Here is a 17,333-nt window from a genome sequence, read left to right as displayed (position 1 = left end):
TGCTGTCGGGTGAGGGATGCTGTCCACCCCCCCGGGGACCGAGCTCAGCTCCAGGAGCCACTGGCTGTGCTCGGGCCAGGCCAGTGCGCCTCTCCTTTCCTCCCACGACCTCTGCCCCCTGGCTCACTCACTCCATGCTGCTCCAGCCTGCCGCCCTGCCAGCCCATCCCTCCCACAGGCTCGGCTGCCACAGTCCCTTCTCCCAGCCTCGGCGCTTTCTCCTCCTCCTCCTCTCCTCGCACCTGGCAAACCATGGACAGCGCCCCCACAGCCTGGGCTGTGTAGCCAGATCATCTCCACACGCCTGTGGGTGCGGCCGCTGCCCCCCCCCCGCCCCCCCAGGCCCAGTGTCTCCTCCAAAGCCAGTGTGTCCCCGGCCTGAGGGGGGCCGAACCCCAGGAGCTCACAGCTCATCCCTTGGGATGCGCCAGCTCCCACAGCACTTTCTTTCTTTCTTTTTAAAATATATTTTTATTGATTTCAGAGAGGAAGGGAGAGGGAGAGAGAAACTTCAATATGAGAGAGAGTCATTGATCGGCCGCCTCCTGCAGGCCCCACACTGGGGACCAAGCCCGCAACCGGGAATCCAACCCTGACCTCCTGGTTCCTAGGCCAACGCCCCACCACTGAGCCACCCAGCCCGGGCCCCCAATGCTTTAATCCAGGAGTTTCCTGTGGTTTCCCAGGGAGGGGAGGACGCTGTTAGGGCCCGGCCCCCACCCTCGGGGCCCTGACTTGACGCGGTGCTGGGAGACCCGCAGGGCAGAGGAAGGAGGAGGAGACCAGGGAGCAGCCCTCAGGCTTCAAGGAGGCGGAGGGAGCCTCCTCACTATTTGGAGTTGGTTAAAGCCTCTGCTTCCCAGGCGTTTTCTAGGCCCGGGTTCTCCGGGGAGCCTGCGGGGGGGCATGCTGGACCCCGCCACAGGGTGTAGCTGAGCTCCCGGGACCCCCAGGGCTGACCACCTGCCTCAGGCAGGACTCCCTGCAGCCGGACCAGCTCCCAGACCAGCTCCCAGGAAGCCGAGGGGCCGTGGTGGGAGGGAGTGGGGACAGGGGAAGGGTGTCGGGGAGAGGCCAGCCCTCACCCAGCCAGGACTGGACCAGAGCCCACACCCAGACCCCAGGCGAGGCTCCTGGCAACACCCACCCTCACTCTGAGGGCCCCTCTGTCCCTAACCGAGGTGCCAGGTGGGGGGGGGGCAGCTTCCTCCCCTGCCTGGGCCCCACCTGCCCCCAGGAGAGGAGGGGGTGAGAGGATAGAAGCTGAACCCAGACAGAGCGGCCAAAGGCAGCCAGGACCCATCTACACCCGGGTGCTGCTCCTCCCCCACTCCCTCCTGCTGGGTGTCCCTGAGGGTGCCATTAGCCCTGACCTCACCACAGTCCCTCTCGGGGAAGGAGGACGCCTCCCGTCCCGCCAAGGACACGGCCACTGGGACACTCTGGCCGACCGGTGTGCGTGGCGTGTGCTTCCGGCGCCCTCAGGGAGCCCAGAAGCGGCTGCGGGCACTGCCCAGGCCCTGGCGCTCGTGGGAGCTGGTGACTTGGGTGGCCCGGAGCTCTGGCGGTGTCACAGGTGGCGCTGGCACGGCCTGCGGGTCATCACAGCCCCTGGCAGGGCCCCGTGGGCTGAGTCGGGGGAGGCAGCGGTCAGTGCTCACAGGCGGGACGCACTGGGAACAACTTGTGTCTAATGCCTTGTCTCTGCCTGAAGGGGCTCGTGTGTGCGCACACATGTGTGTGTGTGTGAATGTGTGTGCATGTGTGTGAATGTGTGCGCAAGCGCGTGTGTGAATGTGTGCGCGTGAATGTGCGCGCGCGCACGTGTTTGTGAATGTGTGTGCATGCATGTATGTGAATGTGTGCGTGCATGTGTGTGAATGTGTGCTCCTATATGTGAATGTGTGTGTGCGAAAATGTGTGTGAATGTACGTGCGTGCATGTGTGTGAATTTGTGTGAATGTGTGTATAGGTGAGAATACGTGTGTGCATGTGTGCACGTGTGTGCATGTGTGCGCGTGTGTGAATGTGTGTGCATATGCGAATGCGTGTGTGTGTGCGTGAATGTGTGTGCATGTGTGCGTGTGTGGTAGTGTATCCTTTCACTCCGGGAGGTATGTCTCGGGCTTCCTTGTTCTCCTATAGAAACTAGAGGGCCTCCCGAGCATCCCCCCCCCGCCCCACCCCTACTTCGGTCAAGAAGCTTGAAACTCTTTTTAAAAAATATTTTTATTGATTTCAGAGAGGAAGGGAGAGGGAGAGAGAGAAACATCAGTGATGAGAGAGAATCATTGGCCAGCTGCCTCCTGCACGCCCTCCTCTGGGGATAAGCCCGCAACCCGGGCCTGTGCCCTGACCAGGAATCGAACCCTGAACTCCTGGTTCATAGGTCGACACTCAACCACTGAGCCACGCCAGCCGGGTGAGGCATGTTTTTAAAATATTATAGGGAAGTTTATTCTATTTTATTATAAATAAACTAGAGGCCTGGTGCACCAAAATTTGTGCACTTCGGAGGGTCCCTCAGCCCGGCCTGCACCCTCGCACAGTCTGGGAGTCCTCGGGGGATGTCCGACTGATGGCTTAGGCCCTCTCCTCTGCAGGAAGCCACTGGTGAGCGATGTGGGGATGGTGCCAGCCTGTCAGTGAGCAGCCGGCCCTGTCCCCTTGATTGCCCCTCAGCTGCCGCTGGTTGCCATCGCCCCCCCGCCCCCATCACTGTCCCCTCCCTCTGCCTGCTGGCACGCGTGTTGGCTGGCCTGGCGCCGCCTGCTCACCACCCCACCCCACCCCCCTCTGAACGATCATTCTACCATTTGGTCGATTTGCATATTACGCTTTTATTATAGAGGATGCCCTTTGGACCTTGTTTTAATAAACTTTACTACTTAAGGTTGTTTGTAAATCCAGATTTGTCCTGTGACTTGTTTTTATATGGAAAATAGTTAAAGAAAAGAAAAGTGGGGAAAGAAATTAGGTGAGAACTTTTCAGATTTAAAACATAATCATAATAAAAGCTCGATTGGGCGATGGTGGTGCAGCTGCGGCTCAGGGTGGCCTCGCAGAGACGGGAATCTCTGTTGCTTCTGAGAGAACCGAGCACTCAGAGTCCGAGAGCAGTGATCGCAGCGCCTCTCCCCGCACATCTGAAAGGACTCTTCCTGGAGAGAAACTTCTAATACTCGCCGTGAACGTGGAGGAAGAGGGACGTGCCCGTTGTTTTGTTGTTTTACAGACAATCGGAGATGGTTCCTGCCACACCAGACCGTAGACGCACGTGGGCAGGGCTTTAGGGACCCTCTCAGTACCTGTGAGCAGACCAACCGTGAATTAAGGGACATGCATGAGGCCCTGGCTGGAGACTCAGTGGTTAGGGCCTCTGCCCACACACCACAGGGTCGAGGCTCCAATTCCCGGTCAAGGGCACGGACCTGGATTTCGGGTTTGATCCCTGGCCCTGGTCAGGGCCCATGCAGGGGGCAACCCGTCGAGGTGTCGCTCTCACATGGATGCTTCTCTCTCCCCCCGCCCTCCCTCCCTTCCCCTCTCCCTCAATGGAAAAAATACCTTGGGTGAGGATCGACAAAAACACGAAGCAACAGAAAGACGCGTATTAGCACACACCGCGCGCCCGGAGGGCTGGCGTGGGCAGAGCCCTCCCCCTCCCGGCAGTCCGTCGCGGGAGCCAAGCGCCCCGAGGGCCGCCGCTGCCCAGAGAAAGGGCACAATTTGCTCGGAGGCTGTGGCTAATTTATAACACAATGTCCGTGTCGGGGCCGCTTCTGCTGCCAGCCTTTGGCAGTGCCCCCGGAGTCCCTGAAAGGACGCGGCGGCTCTGGCCGGCCCCCGCCCGCCCGCCCGCCCGGCGGAGGCTCCGGAGGGTCCACACAAGCCCTTTCACAGGCGGGCCGCGCTCAAAGGGACACGGGGAACAAAGGTGGCTCTGAAGTCACTTCCCCGCCGGGGCGGCCATCCGGTGGCGCTCCGTCCCATTGACCCGGCAGAACGCGGCAGGAAGCCCGGAGGACGGAGAACAAGGGGCCGATGTGCCGCCGGAACAGGCCCGGCTTTCGGGGAGGAGGGGATGATGAATGACGGGGCCCTGGAAGGTGGTAAAACTGGGGTCACCCAAGCGTGGAGGCCAAGTGCCCGAGGCACCTGCAGAGACGGAAGGTTCTGGAAGCCGGCTCAGCCGGGCAGACACCCGCCAAGGCATGGAGGGGCTGTTCAGAGGCTCACCTGTGGTTCCCGCTGGCGCCAGGCCCTTCCCTCCGGGTGCCAGCGCCAGCGCCAGGGCCGGGCCAGCTCCAGACCAGACCACCCGCGGAGGGGACAGCAGGCCCCGGGCAGCTAAGGAGGCAGGGAGCTGGAGGCTGGCCCGCCTCTCCCAGGGCGCCCTGACCTGGAACCATGGCCCGGAGGGAGGGCGGGGACGCCCCCGGTGGGACACCCAGACCTCCTCCCGCCACAGTCCCGGGCCCCCCGCTGCCCCGCTCCGCCTGCTGGCAGAGGAGTCCTCCCTCGTGGCTGGTTGGGGAGAAGCCCAGCCTGTAGCCTTGGCTGTGCTCCGTTCAGCCTCAGTTTGCTCATCTGTCAGCTGGGAACAGCGGTGCTGATCTCCTAGGGCTGTTGTCAGGACTGGAAGGGACGATGCATAGGGCGCCTCCCCCAGAGCCCGGCGCCTCGTGCCTGCTCAGGAAAATGACAAGTCCCTCGTCTTTATTTGCGCTGCCGCCTGCCGCCCGACGACACTGCTTTACAGTTTTCTATTGTTTTGTTTGTTTGCTCCTTTACCCCTCACCCGAGGGCATTTTCCCGTTGATTATTAGAGAGTGGGAGGGAGAGGGAGAGACAGAGAGAAACATCGATGTGAGAGAGACACCCCGACCAGGGCCAGGGAGGAGCCTGCAACCAAGGTACGTGCCCTCGACCAGAACTGAACGCGGACCCTTCAGCCCGCAGGCCGGCGCTCTAGCCGCGGAACCCAGCTGGCTGGGGCTGCTCACGGTTTTCGCTCAGAGGAAGGCGGCGTCTCCGCTCTGTTTGTGTGAGCACTGCCCTCGGCATCCGGAACATGGGGCACCCGGCCGTTCTGTCCCTGCGCCCGCTGCGCACTGGGACCCCCTGCGACTCTGAGGAACACCCTCCTGGACTCATGGAGCCGCCGCCCTGAAACCACTGGCTCAGGGGGCGTCTACGTGGGACCCCAGCATAAGCCCAGACGCACGGAGCGACCTGCCGTGCCGACCGGGAGGCCGGCGACCTGGCCCGCGTGTGACTCAGGGCGCGCTCCCTGTGCGGCCAGGTTCCTGCTCCCGGAAACGGTGATGGAAACAGAGCTCATCACAGAGGCTCGCGGTGACGACGGGCGAGCGGACCCCGGAAGGCACTGAGCTCGGTGCGTGGCCAGTCCTCTCCGATCAGCCTCCGAGCCGTGTGTGGGGGGACCGTGTCCCCCAAATGCACACTGACGTCCTCCCCTCAGTGCCCCGGGTGACCTTGTCCTGACTCAGGGTCATGGCGACGGGATGAGTCCAGGTGAGGGCATGGGGGGCCCTCGCCCCAGAGGACTGGTGTCCTTAGAGGAAATGGTGGCCTTCCTCAGGTGCCAGCAGCTGGGGGCGGGGGGGCTGGAGCAGAGGCTGCCCAGCCTCAGAGGGAACCACGCCTTGAACTTGGGTGTCCAGCCTCTAGAACTCTTTTTTAAAATATGTTTTATATGTTTTAATATATTTGTATTGATTTCAGAGAGGAAGGAAGAGGGAAAGGGCGATAGAAACATCAGTGATGAGAGAATAATCGATCAGCTGCCCCCCGCACGCCCCGCACTGGGGATCGAGCCCGCAACCAGGGCCTGTGCCCTGACCCGGAATCAAACCATGACCTCCTGGTTCATAGGTTGACGTCAACCACTGAGCCACGCCATCTGGGCCAGAACTCTTGTTTAAGCTCAAGTGTGTGTGTGTCTGTGTGTGTGTTAGTGTGTGTGTGTGTGTGTGTATGTGAGAGTGTGTGTGAGTGTGTGTGTGTGAGCGTGTGTGAGTGTGTGTGTGTGAGTGAGTGTGTGTGTGTGAGAGTGTGTGTGTGAGTGAGTGTGTGTGCGTGAGTGTGTGTGAGTGTGTGTGAGTGTGTGTGTGAGTGTGTGTGAGTGTGTGTGTGTGAGTGTGTGTGTGAGTGAGTGTGTGTGTGTGAGTGTGTGTGTGAGTGTGTGTGTGTGTGTGAGTGTGTGTGTGTGTGAGTGAGTGTGTGTGTGTGTGTGACCAGCCGGAGCAGGCTGTCCCCACCGCTGAGCTAACTCTGTGGGGCTTAGTGGGCACGGAGAGGGCGGCTCTGTAAACGCAGCCGGAACCCACAGCGTGTGGACGTGGGCAGGTGCCTGCACCTCCCTGGCCTCGGTGACTTCATTGTGAAAGGCAGCTCGTCGGTGTCCTGCCTCATCGCTCCTTCAACGTGACGTTATACACCAATTTGAGAGAGAAGGAGGGAGAGGGAGAGAGAGACACGGGTTTGTCCCCTCGTTATGCCCTCATCGGTTGCTTCTTGTATGTGCCCTGAGCAGAGATCGAACCCGCAACCTGGCGTATGGGGCGACGCTCTAACCAGCGGAGCGGCCGCCAGGGCCTCAGGGCACCTTTGAGCGAGAGGTAGGCGGCGCCCGGCTCCGGATGACGGCTGCTCCCCTGGCTTGTTCGGGGCGTAGGAGACAGACTCCCTGGAGGGCTCGTTAAATGCAGGTTCTGGCTCAGTAGGTTGGGGGGCCTGAGGTTCTGCTCCCAGGGGAGGCCGAGCCATCTGAGGCCACACTCTGAGCAGCACCTGCCAGGGGCCGCGACGGCCTTACCGTGTCCCACGCAGGAAGCGAGGCTCATGGCAGAGCAGGTGTTTCCCAAGGCCCTCTCCTCGCCCGACTCCGGGTGCTGGGTGCTGGGTGCACAGTGCTGGATGGGGCCTCAGCCACATTTAAAGAAACAGCGAGGGGGGCTCTGGAGAAGGGCCGAGGCCACGCCCAGGGCGGCTGCCCTGCTGCCCCAGAGGCTCACTGGCCAGTGGACAGATGGGAATGGACGGACCGAGGCCTGGATGCTTCCTGTCCAGACGGTGTGGGGGACAGGTGGGAGGTGGAGGGCGGGGGGGCTGCTGGGAACGGGGTGGGTGGACGTGCGGAGCATGGGCTGAGCCTGTCCCCCGTGGACCCAGCCATCCCCCGTGGGCCCAGCCATCACCCGTAGGCCCAGCCTGGTTCACAGGTCAGTGCTCAACCACTGAGCCACGCGTGGGGCCGCCTCACTCTCTGTGGCGCTAACCAGCACCTGCCAGGGCCTCGCACTGACTCGTCACTTCCTTATCCGTGTGTTCCCTCTGCTCCCCAGGTGGCTCCAGGGTGGCAGGGGTCCCCTCATCCAGCCCCTGGAGCAGGCGGTTCCTGCGAGGTGCTCAGGAGATCACGCCTGAGGGCAGACTGACCGAGTGCACCGATGTTCTCTGGGCGGGTCCTGGCTGGGGCCCAGGCACGGTGGCTCCCTGCTGGCTGGCACGTGTAACCCCCTGAGGGTGCGAGGCGCAGGGTGCACCTGCCCGCGGTGTCGGGTTGCCCGGCGGGAGGAGGGGGAGGAAGTCAGAGCGGCCGGAGTCCGAAGCACCTGGTCTCCTTAAAGCCCAGGGTCCCGGCCGGGGCAGGAGTGCGGGGCGCCTGGGCGCTTGGCTGCGGCCCAAGGGCCAGGGCTCTGAGGACCGGCTTTGCTTTAGGGATTAGGAAGAGGGAGTGGTTGTTGGGAGCCCAGGCCTCTCGGAGGAGGGCTGTGGGGGGGCGGTGTTGGGGGTTGAGCAGGAGGTAGGCAGAGCTGGGGGCAGGAGGGGCAGGACCCACGATGGCTGGGACGTGGGGAGCCTGAACATGACGGAGAGATGATGAGCCGGAGAGGGAGGGGGAGGGCGGGTGAGGCAGGGCCGGCCATACCCCCTCCCTCTGCAAGCTGGCTTTCTTGTTTTCGTTTCCAGGGGCTGTTTTTAAAAGCAGTTCCTAGAAGGGTGGAGACACGGGTATAGGGCCTTCTGCTCTGTCATTGGGGCGGAACATGTTTTCAGAAATGTCCCAACTGAGATTGCCCAACGGCTGTGTGCAAGCCGCAGCCTCCAGGCCCGGGGCAGGCGGACGCCCTGCGGCCTGTGGCGGCTCACCAGCATGTGGGCGTGCTCCCTGCGCGGACACCGCGCGCTCAGTGTTTGCAAACCCTGTTCCACGCTTGTCTGAGCCTATGGGATCCCGCGCGGGTAGGAGGACTGCTGCCCATTGTGCAGGTGAGGAAACTGAGGTCCAGAGAGAGCGTGGGCTGGCCCAGGACCCCTCGACGCAGAGGCCAGAGAACTGGGACTGGGGGGATTGTTCTGTCTCTTTCACCCTGGGCTCTGGCCTGTTGCCCGTCGATGCCCGTCGATGCCCACGTGCACAGACGGAGCCCTCCCAGCACGTTGATGGTGACCTGTTGGCCCGTCTAGCCTCATGGATGCCGGAGGCCAGGAAACCCTAGAGCAGCGGTTCTCAACCGTCCTGATGCCGCGACCTTTAATACAGCTCCTCAGGTTGTGGTGACCCCCAATTTCATTGTGACAAATTGAACATCATTAAAGCATAGTGATTAATCACAGAAACAATATGTAATTATAGATGTGTTTTCCGATGGTCTTAGGTGACCCCTGTGAAAGGGTTGTTCGACCCCCAAAGGGGTCGCGACCCACAGGTTGAGAACCGCTGCCCTAGACTCCCCTGAGGTGGGCGGCCTCCGTCAGCTCCCCCGACAGGAGGGATAGGGGTGCAGCTGTGGCTCCTGCGCCTGCTTCCCACGCCGCCCGGGGCTGGGTCAGGGCTGATTTCATGCTCCTTCGTCCCCTGTGCGGCCTCTCGCTCCGGGCCCACGGCAGCTGCGTGTCTCCAGCGGGGCCGGGAGTGACACTGAACAGCTCGGCAAGAGCAGCCGCACCGCCTGCGCAGAGGCGCTTCTTCCCGCCGCTCAGGGCCGACGCCGTCCTCACCGCAGGCTTCCCGGGGCTTCCCCACCCAGAGGAAGCCGGCTCTGCCCGGAGCTGCTGTGCTGGAGGCTGGGGGCTCAGGCCCCGGCCCCTCCTGCAGCCCAGCCTCGCTCCTGCCCCGGTGCCTTCGCCCCTGCCTGTCCGGGTCCTGGCGGGCGGGCGTGGTTCCCATAGAACCTCCAGAGCCTCCCGCTCCTCACGCCTCTGCAGGTTCTCCTCCGATGCCCTCTGACCCCGGGGCCTGCCCTGCCCCGCACCACACAGGGACCAGCCCCTCCACCTGCCCCCTGTGCGCTGGGCATTCTTTCCACTTCAGATTATAGTGTGAGTATTGCTTGTGCCTGAGACATAAAAACCTCCAGTAAGTACTGAATGAATGAATGAACGAATGAATGAATGGATCCCAGCCACCACGTCCCTGCTCCCCTCGCACTGTTCCTTGCAGAAAGAGCCGTCTGGGCCACACTCCTTCCCACGGACGCTTGTGCCACTCTGGGGGAAAGTGACCACCCCCAGTGGAGGCCCCCCACCCCCAACCCCCACCCCACCCCCACCCCCACCCCTCTCCCCCCATCTGCGGGCTCCCTGCCATCCGGCCTTTCTCTCCTGGGTCTGCACAGCCTCAGACGGACGCGCTCTCTGAGCAGCTCCATGTGCCCTGGACGCCAAGCGCTGGGGGCGGGCACTCGGCCTGCCCTTCCCTGCGGGACACGTGCAAGTCCCCCCCCCAGAGCGGGGTGCTAGGCAGCCTCCACTTCTCCTCGGGGACTCCCCCCTCCCCCCGCCCCCGGGCTGTTATCAGCTTGAGCAATTGCTCTCGCTGCAGAGCTGCAGGCTGCTCTCACTTCTGCATCCGGGCTGGACGGCGCCTTTGAGTGCGTCCACGGCCAGGGCACCCACGGCCAGGGCACCCACGGCCAGGGCGCCCATGGCCAGGGTACCCACGGCCAGTGCGCCCACGGCCAGGGTACCCACGGCCAGGGCACCCACGGCCTGGGCACCGGGGGCGAGGGAAAGCCGCCAGCCCTCGGGAGCTTCAGGAAGACGCGATGGTGCTGCTAGGCGGCTGTTTGTTCGATCCCAATGTTGCATCTGAAGCACCCCCACCCTTCCCTGTGCCCGGCTCTGGTCTGATTTCTGAGTTAGGAAAGTGTGTCCATGGGCCTGCCCCCCCCCGCCCCGCCCATCCCGCACGGAGCGCGCTCTTCCCCTGCGCGGGGGGCGGATCTCCCCGCACAAAATCAAAAACAGATCATAGCAGCTGCAGCAACATGCTCCCCATGTTGTGTGAGGATCCAGGGTCAGGCAGCGCCCGGCTGCTGTGGCGAGTCCCGGTAGCTTTTCACGCCACTATCTTTTAAAAAATATATATATTTTATTGATTTTTTACAGAGAGGAAGGGAGAGGGATAGAGAGTTAGAAATACCGATGAGAGAGAAACATTGATCAGCTGCCTCCTGCACACTCCCCACTGGGGATGTGCCCGCAACCAAGGTACATGCCCTTGACCGGAATCGAACCCGGGACCCTTCCGTCCGCAGGCCGACGCTCTATCCACTGAGCCACACCAGTCAGGGCTCACACCACTATCTTCATGTCCGACTTCCGCCCTCAGGATCACGGATCACCTCACAGCCCAGCATGGCTGCTGCTGCTCCAGCCATCACACCTGCATCCACGTGGTCAGGGGAGAATGACGAGGGCCAAGAAACGCACCAGCCGCTACGTCAGCGTCCCTGACCCGGCTTCCCGGAGGCTCGCCTCCTACCTCCACGGCGGCCTTATTAACCGGAAGTTAGTAAGCACATGTCTGCCCCAGCCGCAAGGGATGCTGGGAAGCAACCCCATGTCCCAGCCCATTCACAGTAGATAAAGCCAGGGCTCTGGGGAGCAGGAGGAGGAGGAGGACAGCAACGAAGAGCCCCCCACCCCCCGCTGGGGGGCTGCGCCCTGTCCGCCGGGAGAGCTGGAGCCCGGGAGGTGGGTCTCCCCCAGCCCCACGGGCTCCCCAGGGCGCCCTCCTCCTCCTCGGCCGCGTGGCCTCCTCCTTTCTCACCCCCAGCTGCTGGCTGCCAGCCCGCGGCACCCGGCTCCTGCTCCCCCCTGGCCTGGGCACCCGTCCCCTCAGCCGCTGCCCCTCCACCGCGGCTGGAGTTTTATCTCCTTATTTATTTATTTCCTTATTTATTATTTCCTTATTTATTATTTATTTATTATTTTATTATTATTATTTATTATTTATTATTTATTTATTATTATTTATTATTTCTTCCCTCACTGGCTGGCTGGGTGACTGCTGGGCTCCTTGTGTTCCAGTCACTGTAGAAACCACAGAGCAAGGCCCAACCCTGAGGCCCCCGGGGGGCACCCTCCCAGGCCCGTCTGGGGCCTTGTTCTTAGGGCAGGGCAATGGGACAGGCAGGGAGGGCCTCCCTCTGCCTCCCTCGCTCCCCCCTCCCCCTCCCTCTCCCCCCTCCCCCTCTCCCTCCCCCGTAGAAGGTGGGGACTAAACGCTGGAACAGCCCAGGAGGGGCTTCAGGACAGGCAGGGAGGGAACCTGGGCTTCACAGTGGAGGCCTCACCCGGACTCAGCACGGGGCCTTGTTGGAGGCGGGGTCCTGGCAGGGGTGACCCCGTTAGAATGAGGCCGTTAGGAAGGGCCCTGGTGTGTCCATATAGACGGGGGGGGGGGGGCTCAGAGACAGACCCGTGGAGGGGAGACCTGTGAGGACGCAGGGAGAGGCCGAGGGGAGCAGCCTGGTGGGGAGGCCCCCCCTCAGGCCTCCGAGGAGCCAGCCGGGCCCCCCCTCCCCCCGCTGGATCTGGGAGTTGTAGCCTCACTGTGAGCAGGCGCCCTGTTGTGTCGGCGCCCAGCTTCATGGGATGCTGGGACGCTGGAAGCCGCCCGGCCGCCGAGTCGCCCTGAGGGCAGTCGGGCTTGCTTCGGGGCGGGTGGAGGCCGCCGTCCGGGAGCCGGGGGTGGCCGGGGGCGGCCGTGGGCGCTCTTGTTCCTGTCCCCCATTTCCACTTCCTGCCTTTTGCACAGGAAGGTGAGACGGGGCTAAGGCTGCCCTGACGTGGACAGGCCCTGCACGCCCATATGTTTACCAATGTGAAGGTACACGTGTAAGTTGCACCCAGCAGGCGTGGCTCAGGGGTTGAGCATCGACCTAGGAGCCAGGAGGTCAGGGTTCGATTCCCCATCAGGGCACAGGCCCGGGTTGTGGGCTCCATCCCCAGTACAGGGCGTGCAGGAGGTAGCCGATCCATGATTCTCTCTCATCACTGATGCTTCTCTCTCTCCCTCTCCCTTCCTCTCTGAAACCAATAAAAATACTTAACAACAACAACAACAACAAAAAGTCAGTCGCTTTTTAAATGAGCCGCGTCCGGTCTCGCTCAGAGCTGCTGGGTGGGCGTGGGGCGGCCGTCCAGTGCGGACCCGCCTGAAGCCGCCTGGGCCTGGGTGTCGGCGCCTGGGCCTGCGGCTCCCCAGACGCACTGCTCTCCCTGCAGCAGAGATGGAGCGCCCGGCAGAGCCGGCCCTGACCCCTGGGCGGGTGAGCGGGCAGCGGGCAGGGAGCTGATCCGCAGGCCAGGCAGGTGCCGCCGCCCAGCCCGGCGTCGATGGGAAGTTCATGGGCTGTTAATACACTGGAACCAATCGGCGAATGGGCTGCGGCTGCAGGTCCTGGGAGAGCTCGCATGTGTGCCCGTCAGCAGCGTGACCGCCGGCGTGGCGCTGTCACTGGGAGCACACCCCCCCCCGCCCGGGAATGGCTAACTGGGCTCCACAATGCGCGCCCCCCCCACCCCCACCCCCACCCCCACCCCCACCCCCACCCCCGGCTGTCGCAGGCCGGCCGCACTGTGGGCAGCGCAGCAGGGAGCCGCGTGGCGAGCAGGAAAGTGAATACATTTGAAACAGATTAGAATTCATTTAGACCCTCACTCGCGGGGCTTTCTCTGAGGAACAAAACCCCACGGCAAATGCTGTCTCCTCGCCAGGCGGCCTCTCCCGGGGAGGGCGGGCGCTGGCTGGTGCGTTGGGGCGATTTGGGGCGAGGGTGACCGGCTGCCCCGGTGAGAGAGCCGGGATCTCAGGGCTGGAGGCCGCTTTGCTCCATCCGCAGGGAACCGGAACCGTCACAGGCGCTGACCGTGCGGGGCAGGCGCCCCGGGGGGGGGGGGGGGAGGGGCGACCCGCTGTCTCTCGACGGCCTGCACCTCCCTGAGTCCAGCGGGGCCGGGGCTCGGGGAACACCGTCTCCTTCAGTGCCGTCATGTGAGCACCTCGCACTGCTGTGCCTGTTTGAGACTCACGTGGCTCCGTGGCAAAATGGACGGTAATTCTTCACTGGGTGCATCTTGGTTCAGGGTCTGAGACGTGGTGGACCTGGCTGCTGGGCTCAGGGGGTTGGAGCATCGTCCCCGGCACCACAGGCCGCCGGTTCGGTTCCCGTCAGGGCACGTGCCCAGGTTGTGGGCTCGATCCCTGTGTGTGTGTGTGGGGGGGGGGGGGCGGGGGCAGGAGGCAGCTGATCGATGCTTCTCTCCCTCTCCCTCTCCCTCCCCCTCTCCCTCTCCCTCTCCCTCTCCCTCTCCCTCTCCCTCTCCCTCTCCCTCTCCCTCTCCCTCTCCCTCTCCCTCTCCCTCTCCCTCTCCCTCTCCCTCTCCCTCTCCCTCTCCCTCTCCCTCTCCCTCTCCCTCTCCCTGCCTCTCTGTAAGTCACAGGAGCCCTGAAAAAAGAAGTGATTTGCCTGCTGTCTGCCGTGGTGACTGGGAGGAAACTCGGCTGCCGGCCACGGAGGTGGGGACAGTGTGAGGCGCCCGTGGCTGGCACGTGGAACCCTGTGCGACCACCTCAAAGGGGGTCTCATCGCCGGCGCAGGGCTGGCTGGGGAGTCTGCGGGGCCCAGGCACGAACATGGTTTCCAGGTGGCCGCGGCAACGCCTTGCACCAGGCGCGGGGCTCTGAGCCGGACGGCATGGCCACACACACAGGCCGTGGAACCCGCCCTGCCGGGGCCCAGTTCTGTCCTCAGTGGGGAGTGGGGGGGATGGGGGCAGAGGGAGGAGAGGAGAGACGATACTAAACCCTAACGCCTCTACAGCCGCGAGCCCAGGAAGCTGCTCTGCGCATGCAGAACGGAGAACGGACCCACGTGCGTTCTGCTCGCCCAGCAGGCGGATGAGGAGAGCAGACCCCCATGTCGGCAGCTGCGTTTGGAGACATGTCTGTGTTTTTCTTTATTGAGGGGTGAGACTAGCCTCCCCATGTCTCCCCAAAGGCTGCTGGTGGGGCCCTGTTAGTCCTGTGCCCCCCCCCCTTCCCGGCAGAATTCACCTGGTCGGGCTCTCGGGACCCTCCTCGCATCATCAACATCTCGCAGACCCCGCTGTGCCCACGGCGCGCTGCGCTCCCTCCCGGGTGACGGCGTGCTGCGGGGCTCGCTGGGTGCCACCCTGGGAAGCAGTGGCATGAGCAGGAGGGACACAGGGCACACAGACAGCTGGTGACCGGGGGTCATGCCCCTGCCCATCCTCCTGACTTCAAAGCACTGACTCTGAAGACCAAGTGGCCCGGCCGGTGTGGCTCAGTGGTTGAGCGTCGACCTATGAACCAGGAGGTCAGGGTTCGATTCCCAGTCAAGGGCACAGGCTCGGGTTTCAGGCTCGATCCACAGCGTGGGGCGTGCAGGAGGCAGCCGATCCATGATTCCCTCTCATCATGGATGTTTCTCTCTCTCCCTCTCCCTTCCTCTCTGAAATCAATCACTAAATATATATTTTTTAAAAAGACCACATGGCGGGGCTCGCCTGCTTGTCTGTTTCAGAGGGGGAACATCGGGGTTGATGGTCCGTGCTGGTCCTTGCTGTGGGGTGCCCCTAGGCCTCTGTGTGGATCGGGCCGGATGTCTCTGAGATGCTGCCCTCCTGGCTCTGATGGAGTTTCCGCTCCGGGGACATGGGTGGGAGAAGTGGGCGGGGTCGCCTGGCAGCGCAGCCTGGCTCCATGGGGACGGACAGACAGATGGTCACTCCCAGGACATGGGAGCCTTGGGCTGGCGGCCTCGCCCAACCTGTGGGAAGAGCAAAAGGTGATGCTGACGGAGTCTTCTCGTCAGCAGGGCGACAGGAGGGGGCCCTGCCGTGGAGTCCTGCCGTGGCCACTGAGCCACATGTTCCCGAAGGAATTGTCTGGAGCCTCCCTTTGGGGTTGCAAGAAAGCCCGGCTTTGTTTTTGTTTTTTGTTTTGGGGACCAAGCTCTTTTCTCTCCTCCATGAGGCACTTAGATGTGGGGAAGGACAGAAGACAGACAGCTCAGAGGGAGAGGAAGAGAGATTAGAGCTGCAGCCAGGTCCTGGCGGAGACCATGACAATGTGAGCCATGCCCGTGAGCCGAGCGCTGCAACAATGTAGCGAGCGCTGCAACAATGTAGCGAGCACTGCAACAATGTAGCGAGCGCTGCAACAATGTAGCACGTGGATCCCTTTCCTGCCTTTCCCTCCCATGAAACTGCTTTTCAATTCTGCCTCTCGGTTCAAACCAGCCCACCAGCCCCTAGAGTTGTTCCTTTGCTCCTGCCTGGCGGCCTGCATGTGCCTCCCTGGACGGCCAGCGTCTCCACAGAGAAGCAGTGTCTGGTCGCGGGCAGGGCGGGGGCGGCCTGGCTCTGTGTCCTGACCCAGGCGGGCGCGGCCACGGCCCGGCCATCTGGCGGCTGAGGGCATGAGCGCATCGGCACATGGCCTGCCAGCACACCCACCATTGTTCTCCGCGGGGCTAGCTCAGCGACCTCAACAAAGGGGGCGGCTTTGCATTCGGGATAAATACAGCCGCTGAGGGCTTTTTTCTTCCCCGTGGGGTCTGTGAGGCTGAGGTCTCTGCAGGCCGAGCGGAGCAGTCGTCCCACATGCTGTCCTCTGTCTGGGACACTCTGACCTGGTGGCGAGGGAGCTGCTCTGTGCCGGAGATGGTGGCCTTCCCCAGGTGCCTGCCATCGGAGCGAGCATCCGAGTAAACACCTGTCTGGAGCGCCCTCTCCAGAACCGATGCAAGGCCGGCCTCCGAGACCCAGCAGTTTTTCAGAATCATGTTGGGAAGGCGGACAGAGTTCAACAGGGCACTTTGGACGGGTCAGGTTTGGCTTGTGTTTCCTGGTGTGGGAGTCCCCGTGCACTTTGTGGCTCTCCCACTCTAGTTTAGAAGGGGCTCCGTGACCAAAAGCATCTGCATCCACCCACCCACCCATCCACCCATCCATCCATCCACCCATCCACCCATCCATCCATCCATCCATCCACCCATCCATCCATCCACCCATCCATCCACCCACCCACCCACCCATCCATCCACCCACCCATCCATCCACCCATCCACCCATCCACCCACCCATCCATCCATCCATCCATCCATCCATCCATCCATCCACCCATCCATCCACCCACCCATCCATCCATCCACCCATCCATCCATCCACCCACCCATCCACCCATCTACCCACCCATCCATCCACCCATCCACCCATCCATCCATCCATCCATCCATCCATCCATCCATCCATCCATCCACCCACCCATCCACCCATCCACCCATTCACCCATCCACCCATCCACCCATTCACTCATTCGCTCGTTTGTTCGTTCGTTCAGTGACCAGGATGAGCACTTACTATGTGCCGGGTTCGACCTACATCCGTGAGCAGGATGAACCGAGACCTCTGAGTCATTAACGACACCAGTAACAAAGTACACATGTGGTGAGGGGACAGAGCAGCAGAGCGGAGGAAGGTTCCAGAATTAAAAAGGCGGTGAAAGTATTACCTCAAATTGTGTTGCATTTTGTTCTTTACACTCCACATACAAGTGCCATCTGTAATACTTTCAACAATGAAGATGAAAAGAAATGAATGAGGTGAGTGCATAACCACACACGATAGATTACTCTCAGCCTTTAACGGGAATGAAATGCGGGCGCGCTGCAGGGCGGCTGGGCCTCGGGCTGAGTGTGAAAAGCCCGGGCAGGCGGGTCGCATGTTGTCTGACGCCTTTCTATGAAGCATCCAGGGTGGGTAAGGCCATGGCCACGGAAAGCAGGTGGGGGTTGACCCGGCTGGAGGGCAGGGCCGGGAGTGTCGCTGCTGAGCGGGTACAAGGTTCTACTTCGCAGCCGCCAGGTTTGGGACTAGAGCGGGTTGCTGCTGGGGTTGTGGATGCCACTGAATTGTTCCCTTCCAGGTGGTTAGCATCGTGTCAGACAAACTATCGAGATGATGACAAGCAGACCTGCGGTGGGTGGGCC

The sequence above is a fragment of the Myotis daubentonii genome, chromosome 3 (genome assembly GCF_963259705.1).
Source record: "Myotis daubentonii chromosome 3, mMyoDau2.1, whole genome shotgun sequence".
Lineage (NCBI taxonomy): Eukaryota > Metazoa > Chordata > Mammalia > Chiroptera > Vespertilionidae > Myotis > Myotis daubentonii.
The sequence above is the reverse complement of the archived record's forward strand: the minus strand, read 5'-3'. Positions refer to the sequence as shown.